Below are 12,579 nucleotides of genomic sequence, written 5' to 3'. Positions count from 1 at the left end.
TTTTAGAGTTGAGATATTACACAATAGGAGATGGAATGAAGTGCAAGACCTAAGTAGACTGAAAGGGAAAAGTGATAGCAATTTCCAATCCCGGAACAACTTGCTAGATGTCCCTAATGCTGAACAGGTCACTGGCATTGCTCTCTGCTTGGAAATGCTCAGTTGCTGAACAGGTCACTGGCGTTGCTCTCTGCTTGGAAATGCTCCTTGCACCCAGGAAGACTTCACAGGGCCAGGTCATGCTCTCCTATCTGTCACTCCTCCAAAGCAGAGTTTTTAAAATATGGATCACAATTCTAACACATACATCATGATATCATTTTTTGTGGATCTTGACATTTTATAAAAATAAAATACAAACGAAAAGCTCAAGATGCATTGCTCTAATCCCAGGACTGGTAAACTATGGCCCATTGGCCAAATCTGGGCCATTGGCTCTTTTTTCTTTTTTTAAATAAATTTTTATTGAAACACAATCATGTCCTTGTTTACCCACTGTCTATGGCTGCTTTGAGTAGTTGAGAAATCATTTGGTAAGCCAGGTTTAAAATACTTACTGTCTGAGCCTTTCCATAAAAATTTGCTGACTCTCTGCAGTAGCCAAATTTTGCCTAACAAAAAGCAAATTTCGGTATAATCTATATCTATGAAAAACTGGTGCCTTGAAAGGTCCCAAGAGGTTCAATTTTTCAATATCATAAGGCAAGATTGATTCTCAAGATTTACTGCATCAGGAAGAGTTGGAGATTATATATACATATATAGATATTTTGCACACCCTATGTCAGTTGACAAAAAGCTCTACCCAACATCAGTCCAGGTCAACACAGTGAAGGAAGTGGAGCAAGAATTGATATTCCCATTTTACAATGAAAAATCTGAAGCTAAGTGACTTCTTCAAGGTCACATCACTTTTAAGATTGCAGAGGGAGGCAGTTTGTTTAGAAAACCAACCTTTTGAGAATGGCTTGGCAGTGAGACAAAGGAAATGAAATAGCTTTTGCAAAAAATATAGGTGACAATGAAGGGCTCTAGGGTGAAGAGGATTCACACCAGGTGGTTCTGGGAGTGGATATAGCTGGTGAGTATTTAAGGACAGAGATAGCTACTATTTTATTTAACTTATTAGCCTGTATCCCGAAAACATAAAGCACAACTGCTTTTGTCATTTTAGGGTATATCAAAGGACTCAGAAAATTGGTGGCACTTGACAAAGAATTTGGCAGTCAGGACATGAGAACAAGAGATGTCTAAAAGAAATGTGGGAAGCTTTCCTCCAGTGGCTGCTGCTCCCACCACTGCCAGCCTGCTCTTCAGCCAGCCGTGCAGGCCTGCGAGCTGGCAGACATCAGCCTCACACACTGCTCTGCTACCACCACCGCTGCCAGCCTCACTGACCCATGGGCTGGAAGCCCGCAGTCCCATACACCACTCTGCTAACACAGCTGCCACCACCGCCACCGCCACCCCACCAGGGGCAGCCCTCGGCTCCCAGCCCCATGGAACTCCAGGCTCCCTCACCTCCTGCACCACCCTACCCCACCCCGAGTCACTCCACACCATGCCAACCTGCATCACCCAGCTGTCTCACACTCTGCCTCCTCCAGTTCAGTCCCCAACCATGGCAGGACCAGAGATCAGCTGGAGGCCCAAGTCCAGGCAGAGACCTGCATTGCCCCACTCAGCTCCACCAAGCTCTGCCCAACCTACAACTTGGGACCTAAGGTAATTGCATCAAACTAGGAGAGACAGAAGTCCCTCTCCTATGCTAGAAAGGACACAGTTCAGATCTGAGTGGCAGACTTGACAGGCAGCAAGCCAACTGAGTCCAGATCTGATCCACCCTTCTTCCACAGCAGGCCTGGGTCATCTGACCCTAGCTGTGAGCAACACTACCAGCCTGTGATGAGAGCTGGAGATCAGAGTTGAAAGGACGTTGGACTTAGAGGAATGATCTCAGAGTGTGCTTGGTTCCCTTGTTTTTATTTTTTATTTTTTTCTTTGTCTGTTTTACTCATCTTTTTTTTCTCTTTTCTTTCTCTTCTTACTATTAATGATAACATTTTCATACTTGTTTTGTTTCTGTTATTTTACTGCTTTTTTTTCTTTAAACTTCATGTTTGTGTAGGGGAATAGTACATCAATAAGGAGGTTGGTTGGCTTGTGTGTCTGTATGATTGTATGTTTTTGGGGTTTTTTTACTGTTTTCTATTTTTGTGTCTCTTTTCACTTGTTAGTTGGTATGTTTGTCTGTTTTCCCTCTTACTCTTTTCTCTCTCAATCTTCCTCTTCCCCCTCCCCTTTCCTGTTCCATTCTTTTCCTTTTTCTTACTTCATTTTGCTTTCAGGAAGCAAAGCTATACTCCCACTGCATGGACAGATTGCAAGGCTGTGTGGAGTGGGTTCCAGGGTACCCATACACCTGTCAGTGGATACTGGGATCTGCAGATAGATTTTGAATCATAGCTCCACCTTCAATTAAATCTCAAAACTGCAAAAAGTTATAGCTCCCAACCCAGATTTGAACAAAACTAGAGGAGTCACATAGGAAGAATAGAAGATTTGAACAAAACTAGAGGAGTCACATAGGAAGATTAGAAGATTGAGCAAACAGAAGTAAAAGCAACTTCACTATCCTTGAACAACAGAATTAAAGAAGGAGGGTGAGGAAAAGGTGGGGAGGAAAATCTACACAAATGAAGAAAAACCAAAAGAAGGATATAGGTCTCACACAGACCCCAGGGGATCAGACACTGAGAAAACAGACTTCTGAATGCAAACAATGAAGAGCCCCCAGAATGACTGGTCACATACCACAAACCCAGACATCAAGACATTAATAGAGAAAATATAAAGAATTGAGGAAAGACAAGAGAAAAATATGAAGGAGTTAATAACTGAGATAACATCAGTAAAGAATACTGTGATTGAAATAAATAACAAACTAATAAGCATTCAAAGCAGAATTAACCAAGCAGAAGGAAGAATCTCAGAACCTAAGGACCAAAATATAGAGCTAACCCAAACTGTCAAAAACATAGAAAAGAAGCTTAAAAAGTCAGAACAAAACCTTCAAGAGTTGAGAGATTACTTCAAGAGACTGAACCAAAGAGTCATTGAACTTCCTGAGGCAGAAAGAAAGACAGAGACCACCCTGGAATAAACATTCCATGAAATTATTCAAGAAAACTTTCCTCTCTCATCAGTGATGTGAAAATTCAAACACAAGAGATTCAGAGAACCCCTGCAAGACAATAAATGAGAAGACCAACTCCCAGACACATAATAATTCAACTAAACAAAGTTGGTATAAAAGAAAAAAATCCTAAAGGAAGCAAGAGAAACAGGTCAGACCACCTACTGGGGAAGACCAATTAGAATAGCAGCAAATTTATCTACAGGAACACTTCAGGCTATGAGAGCTAGGAGCCCAATCTTCAAAATTCTCCAACTCGGTGGCTCAACCTGTAATCCCGTGCCTTTGGGAGGCTGAGGTGAGTGGATTGCCTGAACTCGCAGGTTCGAGACCCACCTGGGCAACTTGGCAAGACCTCATCTCTACAATAAATAAAAAAAAATTAGCTGGGTGTGGTAGCCCATGCCTGTAGTTCCAGCTACTTGGAAAGCTGAGGCGGAAGGATCGCTAGAGCCCAGCAGGTCAAGGCTGCGGTGGCCGGGAGCAGCCACTACACTCCAGTCTGGGGACAGAGTGAGACTCCAACTCAAAAAAAAAAAGTTCTCAAAGATAAACATTTCAACCAAGAATAACCAACCCAACTAAGCTAAGCTTCATCAGTGAGGGAAAATTAAAATCTTTCCCATACATCCAATCCCTAAGAACTTACCCTGCCTCCAGACAACCTCTACAAGAAACACTTAAGAAAGTATTAAACACAGAAGAAAAGGAAAAAAGAAAAACAATGTTCTTCACAAGAGTACAGGAAAAAGATTAAAACACACATGAATCAACCCAAAAACCAAAAGAAAGACAACAAACAAACAGGAATAACAACAACTCTATAAGAACCACATGGCAGGGATAAACTCTCACATTTCAATAATTAGCCTGAATGTGAATGGACTGAATGCACCACTGAAAAGACATAAAATCGCAAAATGAATAAAATATCATCGGGCAACAATATTGTCTCCAAGAGACTCATCTCACCAGAAAGGACACTCACAGACTCAAAGTAAGAGGATGAGAAGCAAAATTTCAGGTGCATGGAACACAAAAGAAAGCAGGAGCTGTGATCTTAATTTCAGACAAAATACCCTTTAAGTTATCAAAAACTTAAAAAGATACAGAAGATCACTTCATAATGACAAAAGTTTCAATCCATCAACAAGAAATATCCATCCAAACATATGCACCCAACATAGGGGCACCAACTTTCATAAAGCAGTTTCTAGAAAAACTTAAAAAAAGATATTGACTCTAACACTATCATAGCTAGGGACTTTAATACCCCACTCACAACCCTAGACAGATCATCAGGACAAAAAATAAACAAGGAGATCTGGAACCTCAATCTAATTCTTGATCAAATGGACTAAATTGATACCTACAGAACACTCCACCCAACAACCAAGGAAAATATATTCTGCTCATCACCGCATGGAATGCTCTCTAAGATTGACCACATTCTTGGCCATATGAGTCATAACCAAATTTCATAAGATTGAAATTTTGTCATGCACCTTCTCAGACCACAGTGGAATAAAAATAAATATCAACACCAAAATGCTAAGGAGTTGCTTAGCGTCATGCTGCTTAATGTCCATGTCTTTGTGGGTTTTGGGGGGAAACATCTGACCCTGAAGAAATACAAAAGATTATCAGAGACTACTATGTACACTTGTATGGAAACAAACTTGAAAACCTAAAGGAAATGAAGGACTTTTTGATATCACACAGCCTCCCTAGGTTGAAACAAGAAGAAATAGAGACCCTAAATAGACCAATAACAATGGAGGAAATCGACTATGTAATAAGAAAACTACCTACAAAAAAAGACCTGGACCAGATGGCTTTCCAGCAGAATTCTACAAAACATACAAGGAGGAACTGATGTCAATCCTATTAAAAGTATTCCAGGCAATTGAGAAAGATGGAACTCTCCCCAAGTCATTTTAAGAAGCTAACATCACATTGATACCCAAGCCAGGTAAAGATCCAACAAAGAAAGAGAACTACAGGCCAATATCTTTAATGAACATAAATCTTAAAATTCTCAGCAAGATCCTAACAAACCAGATTCAGCAACACATCTCAAAAATCATCCATCACGACCAAGTAGGCTTCACCCCTGGGACACAAGGCTGGTTCAACATTCATAAGACCATAAACATAATTAAATAAATCAACAGACGTAAAAACTAAAACCATCATTAGATGCAGAAAAAGCTTTTGATAAAATCCAGCACCCCTTCTTAGTAAAAGCCCTCAAACATTTAGGCATAGATGGAACATCCTCAAAATAGTAAGAGCCATCTACGAGTAACCCACAGCCAGCATACCGCTAAACAGAGAGAAATTGGACCATTTCCCCTGAAAACTGGAACAAGCTAAGGATGCCCACTCTTACACCTCCTGTTCAACATAGTTTTGGAAGTCCTAGCTAGAGCAATCAGAGAAGAAAAGGCAATCACAGGTATCCAAATAGGAAAAGAAGAAGTCGTTCTCTCTCTTTGCAGACAACATGATTCTATATCTTGAAAACCCAAGAGAATCTGTCAAAAAAATACTTCCTTGCACTGATAAAGGACTTTGGCAAAGTCTCAGGGTATAAAATAAATGTGCAAAAGACAATCGCATTTCTATACACCAGTAATAAACAAACAGAAATCCAAATAACAAGCACAATTCCATTCACAATAGCAACCAAAAAATAAAGAAATACCTTGGCATCTTTCTAACCAGAGATGTGAAAGAGCTTTACAATGAAAACTACAAAAACTGCTCAAAGAAATCAAAGATGACACAAACAAGTGGAAAAATATTCCATGCTCATGGATTGGAAGCATCAACATTGTTTTGTTTTGTTTGAATTGGAGTCTCTCTCTGGACTGGAGTTCAGTGGCTGCTCCAGGTCACTGCAGCCTCGAACTGCTGGGCTCCGGCGATCCTTCTGCCTCAGCCTTCCAAGTAGCTGGAACTACAGGTGCACGCTACCACACCTGGCTGATTTTTTATTTATTGTAGAGATGAGGTCTTGCCGAGTTGCCCAGCAGGTCTCAAACCCACGGGCTCAAGCAATACACTCACCTCAGCGTCACAAAGCACAGGATTACAGGCTGAGCCACCGAGCCAAGCTCAACATTATTAAGATGCCCATTCTATCTAAGGCAATCTACAGATTTAATGCAATACCCATCAAATGACCAGCAACATTCTTCTCAGACCTAGAAACAGCAATACAGGAATTCATATGGAAACATAAATGACCAAGAATAACCAAAACAATCCTCGGAGGAAAAAAAAAGGAAAGCAGGAGGTATTACACTCCCAGACTTTAAACTTTATTTTAAACCTATAATAATCAAAACAGCCTGGTATTTGTACAAGAACAGGCATATAGACCAATTGAATAGAATTGAGATTCCAGAAACATCAATTTCTCAACCAATTCATCTTTGACAAAGCCCACATCACCCACTAGTGGGGAAACGAGAACCTTCAGTAAATGGTGCTGGGAAAACTGGCTAACCACATGCAGATGATTGAAACAGGACCCTTACCTATCCCCATACACAAAATTAACTCTAAATGGATCACAGACCTAAACATAAAACTCAAACTATAAGAACCTTAGGCTTAGAAAATGCAGGAAACACTCTTATGAAAGTTGGAACTGGCAACCAATTCCTGATCAAAACCCGAAGTTGTCCATGCTATAAGAGATAAGATAGACAAGTGGGACCTCATCAAACTGACAAGATTCTGAAAAGCCAAAGAAACCATCAAGAGAGTAGGGAGACAGCCCACAGACTGGGAAAAAGTATTTGCCAACTCCATGTCTGACAAAGGCCTAACATCAAGGATCTACAAGGAACTCAAATGTGCTGAGAAGAAAAAAACAAATAGCCCCATTACAAAGTGGGCAAAATATATGAATAGACACTTCTCAAAAGAATACGTATGAGCAGCCAACAAATACATGAAAAAATGTTCAGCCACACTAGTCATCAAGGAGATGCAAATTAAAACTACACTGAGATACCACCTAACTCTAGTCAGAATGGCCATCATCAATAACTCAAAAAATAACAGATGCTGGAGAGGATGTGGTGAAAAGGCAACACTTCTACATTGTTGGTGGGAGTGTAAACTAGTACAGACTCTGTGGAAATCAGTATGGCAATTCCTAAAAGTTCTAAAAATCCACCTTCCATATGACCCCACAATCCTCCTACTGGGAATATACCCAGAAGAATTCAAATCACTCTGTAAAAAAGATACCTGCACACATATGTTTATTGCAGCATTGTTCACAATAGCAAGAACATGGAACCAACAGTGCTGCCCATCAAAAGAGGACTGGATAAAAAAATGTGGTACATATACACAATGGAACATTACGCAGCCATAAAGAAGAACAAAATCATGAACTTCGCAGCAACCTGGAAGGAATTAGAGTCTATAATACTGAGTGATCTTTCACAGAAACAAAGAACTGAGTATCACAGGTTTTCACTCATAAGTGAACCTTGAACAACTACCATAATACTATAAGAAAAAGATTGACAGAAGCGGGAAACTGCAGGGGTGGGGGATGAGGAGGTGGGATTGACTAGTCAAAATCTGCCTGGGCACAGGGGGGGGCACACCTCATCAACAAGGGTGGCTGCACAATGAATATTTGTATACCTAACCCTGAATTGTACCTCACAATTTTAAAATAAAATAAAATTTAAAAAGAAATGAGAGAACCCAAAGATATGAAGATACTATGGTGCATTTGGAGGGCAGAATGACACTCATAGACTGGAGGACCTGAGGACATCCCCGTGAGCTTTTATGGGATCTGCCACCTGTATCAGGATGAATGCAGGTGACTTCCACAGAACTCCCTAAAGATGCAGTGCATCTGACCATCTGAAATCCATCGATTTCCACCTAAGAACACAAAGTATTAGATCCCAAAATCTCTTTCCAGAGACCAATAATGTATAGACTCTGAAATCAGTCCTCTCAGCCTTCAGAGAAGGTGCTAGCATTATCAGAGTTTGCAGGTTTTCTAAGTCCATGTCTGCCTGTCCCTCTAGCAATGCCCTACTTGTTGGAAAGTATTCCTGGGAGACAGCAGGTTGAGAGCAGAGGTAAGGGTAAGTCTCAGAGATAATATTTAGAAATTCAGGGAATCTATAGAGGAAAAGAAGGAAGCCAGATAGCCAAATTCTGCTCCACCTTCCCATTCACATCAGCTGGCCTCAAAAGCCAAGAGTGAGGACCACCTACCTGGGTCAGGATTCCCAGCAGACTGTGGCTCTGTGTTGGACTCCTGGAGCTCTGTCTTCTGTCCTTAGGATCCCTGATCAGTTTGGGAGTTAATATGCAAATACAGCATTTATCATTTAGCCAATACTAAAGAGTATCCTAGATTGTAAGTCACCACTCAGCACCTGCTATTTTTCATGCCAGGGATAAACAAATTCCTGAGGGGTAATGTCATTCTGCCAAGAGCTGTGCCACACCATTCCACACATTTCAAGACACTTGAGACAGACTGTGCAACTGCTGGTCCCAGTCCAACAACGAAGCCGTAGGAAACAGATGTGAATGAAGGAAAGAGGAGACACAGACTATGGGTCAGTCAGTGAGCTGGGGAGTTTCAGGGAAGGCTTTGTACCCATGTTGGCTCTTTGTCTCAACCTCAGATTTCAGACAAGTGACGTCAACATATCCTGGAGAAAAAAGTCCTCCTTTCATGTCTCCTTCCAGGTCCACTCCAGGATACATTGACACTGCCTTGCACATCTTCTCTGTCCCCTCTTCTTCAAACATGACGTGCAAAGTACCTTTCAAGGACATTCCTTGATCAAACCCAACAAGAATAGTTTCCCTCTACATCCTGTAGTCTATTTGCTTGCATTTTCATGCATTTTGCTTGCATCTGCGCTTGTCAGTTATAATGTACAGCTATTTCAAAATGCCACATATGGCTGGACAATTCAGCTGAAAATCACTGGGATCAATTAAGGCAATAACTTCTGAAGCACCATCACCAGCATGTCCCAATTAAATAGAGGATTGGACTTAAAATCTGCCATTATTATGGTGTTTTCTATTCATTACTCTCATTCTGTTTCTTCTCCCCTTCTTATTTTTTTTTTGGGAGGGGACGTTGAATACTATTATCGTTCCATTTCTCTCCCTACTAGCTTGAAACGTATGCATTTATTTTCTATGACATTAGCACTTACCTAGAAGTGCTAGAAGTGCTTCAAGATTTTTAACTTACAGAAAAACTAATGCTAATGAATAGGTTTGCTTTCCTCCCACACAATTCAAGGACCACAGAACACTTCCATTTACCTCAACCCTCTCCCAACTCTTATGCCATATATTTTACGTTCATATACTTTGAAAGCTTACAAGACTTTATTATTTCATAGCATGAGTGTTCATTTACATTTGCCCACATTTTTTGCACTTTCTTTGCTCTTTATTTCTTCCTGTATCTATGACCTTCCATCTGGGATCATTTTCCTCCTACCTGGGGTACATACTTTGCTGTTCAATACAGTAGCCACTAGCCAATTGTGATTCTTTAAATGTAAATTATGTAAAATTGAATTAAATTATAAATCCAGTTTCTCAGTCTCACCAGCCACATTTCAAGTGTTCAGCAGCCTCATGTGACTAATGACGTCTGAACAGCAAATATATAGAATATTAGCATTGTTGCCAAAAGCTCTAGCTCTTTTCCTGCAGACCTTATGTAGTAAACACCTCCTATTTGTGTTTGGCGGAAAATATCTGAATTAAACCTTCTCTTGAATTACCAAGTTCAGTGTTACCTGAAGGGAGCTCTCATTTGTACTCTACCCTTGTGAAGTTACTCCCATAGATCCCACCGCCCTACCATCCACCTCAAGTAAATATCCAGGGACAGGTGCAGAGGGGCTCTTGGTCCGGCCTCTGCCGCCCCCCGCCCTGGGCCGGAGCTCCCCCCAGCACCGCCGAGGGGCCGCTCCATGGGGCTGAGCGCACTCGGAGACTCCAGCAGAGGATAGAAGAACAAGAACAGAATCACCAGCACTGGCTGAAGATACCCAGCCTACAGAACCTGAGAAGGAAATTTATAATCAGGTGAATGTAGTATTATGTTGGGAGCCAGCCTTGGAGGTCCACATGATTGACAGGCTCCTGGTGGGCCCAAGACCCCGGGCCACAGGGCGAGCCTGGGAAGCTGAAGCCCTTCTGTCTTCCACCTTCGTTGTTTGGTACTGCCGAAGAAATTCTGTGCAGTCGTGGAAGAAGAAAATGGCATGTTTATGTGAAGTACTCACACCTAACCTGAGAATGTCATGGTTCATTTTCCCATTTTCCCACTATGCCGCTTGGCCTTTTTTAACATATGCAAGGGTTAAACTCTGAAGCACATCAAGAATGCTTTCTTTCACTTGGTTATAAGTTACTAGATATTACTTGAGTAAAAAATGATATAAGTATATTCACTCATTTGATTTAGAATTATGCAGTTTAGTGTTTAGACAAAGTTTTATAGAAGCACAAGTTTACAGTAAGTTCATTATGAATTCATTATAAGTTCTAACATTTATGTAGGAGTTTTGTAGGTGATTTATAACACTGTCTTCACAGACTTAGGATAAAGATTAATCATTAAGGTTTTTACTTAATTCAATAGTTAAAACTCTAAGTTAACATTTATAGAGTGGGTTTTCACTGAACTCATAATCTACAAATCAGACACTTTTATGATAACTTAGCTAAAGACAGAAAGCAACTTTGGGGGCTTGAGAAACATTATTAAAAGCTTTTTTTGAGTTTTCTTTAGAAATAAACACTGCAAGATAAGAGAAAAGTAATGAAGACACCTGGACAAAAAAGGCGATTACAAAACTTTGAAGGTCATAAAAGCCCAAAAGAAGATAAAAACTGCTACGTGAAAAACTGTGTACCTGGAAACTTTCTTGAAACATTTCAAGGACTGTAATTCGGGACTTTGAACTAAAACTATCATTTTTGGCTTTATGATAAAGACTCATTAACTGAAAGTAGATAGTGTTTTTGGTTTATTCATTTCTTCTAAAGACCGCTAGATGGTGACAACTTTTAAAACATATGTACGTGAAGGAATTTTCTTTGTCTTGCCCCTTTATGAATGGTATAAAAGCTCTGTGTTAACTAACATTAAATTGTCATCTGTTCAGGAAGCAGGTGTCCGAGTATAATATTTTCGTCCTTCGCCTATCCATCTCTCCTTCAGGAGATCTCATAACCCGGCAAAGGGGCTGGACCCCTTCAGTATTAAAAGATGCAGAAAGCATCTTGGAAGACTTGCAGTCATACCGAGGAGCTGGCCATGAAATACGAGAGGCAATCCAGCATCCCGTAGATGAGAAGTTGAAGGAGAAGGCGTGGGGTGCAGTTGTACCACTAGTAGGCAAATTAAAGAAATTTTATGAATTTTCTCAGAGGTTAGAAGCAGCATTAAGAGGTCTTTTGGGAGCCTTGACAAGCACGCCCTACTCTCCCACCCAGCACCTAGAGCAAGAGCAAGCTCTTGCTAAACAGTTTGCAGAAATTCTTCATTTCACACTCCGGTTTGACGAACTCAAGATGACAGATCCTGCCATACAGAATGATTTCAGCTATTATAGAAGAACATTGAGTCGTATGAGGATTAATAATGTACCAGTAGAAGGAGAATATGAAGTAAATAATGAGTTGGCAAACCGAATATCTTTGTTTTATGCTGAGGCGACTCCAATGCTGAAAACCTTGAGTGATGCCACCACGAAATTTGTATCCGAGAATAAAAATTTACCGATAGAAAATACGACCGACTGTTTAAGCACCATGGCTAGTGTATGCAGAGTCATAATGGAAACACCGGAATGCAGAAACAGGTTTGCAAACGAGACAGTGTCGTTCTGCTTGAGGGTGATGGTGGGCATCATGATACTCTATGATCACATGCATCCAGTGGGAGCATTTGCCAAAACTTCCAAAATCAATATGAAAGGTTGTATCAAAGTTCTTAAGGACCAGCCTCCCAACAGTGTAGAAGGTCTTCTAAATGCTCTCAGGTACACAGCAAAACATTTGAATGATGAGACTACCTCCAAGCAAATTAAATCCATGCTGCAATAACAGTTCTGGAATAAGCACCTGCTGGAGACAGAAGACAGTATTCTGCAATGACTGAGAAGGCACAGTTTTTTAGTGATTGCAATTCCTATCTCATTTATTCTTGCTTTTCTTTCTTTCCTCTGTTCCTCTTCCCTCTTTTTTAATCATGTTCTTGTTCTTAAGACTTCTTTTCTGTGCCAAAATCAGTAAAGTTTCACTCTGAAGTGTCCTTGGATCTTGTCCCTTCCACAAGCCAC

General features: G+C 40.6%; 1 pseudogene across 1 annotated transcript; it reads left to right on the top strand.

Moving 5' to 3' along the window:
* The first annotated feature begins 11,504 nt into the window (after positions 1–11,504).
* On the top strand, positions 11,505–12,563 carry LOC103259441 (annotated as a pseudogene). The gene has a single exon (XR_504234.1). The product of XR_504234.1 is annotated as a protein FAM49B pseudogene (transcript).
* Positions 12,564–12,579: the final 16 nt, after the last annotated feature.

The sequence above is a fragment of the Carlito syrichta genome, unplaced genomic scaffold (genome assembly GCF_000164805.1).
Source record: "Carlito syrichta isolate Samal-C Ts95f unplaced genomic scaffold, Tarsius_syrichta-2.0.1 Scaffold302727, whole genome shotgun sequence".
In the NCBI taxonomy this organism is placed as follows: Eukaryota; Metazoa; Chordata; class Mammalia; order Primates; family Tarsiidae; genus Carlito; species Carlito syrichta.
This window is presented reverse-complemented; position numbering and strand designations above follow the sequence as displayed.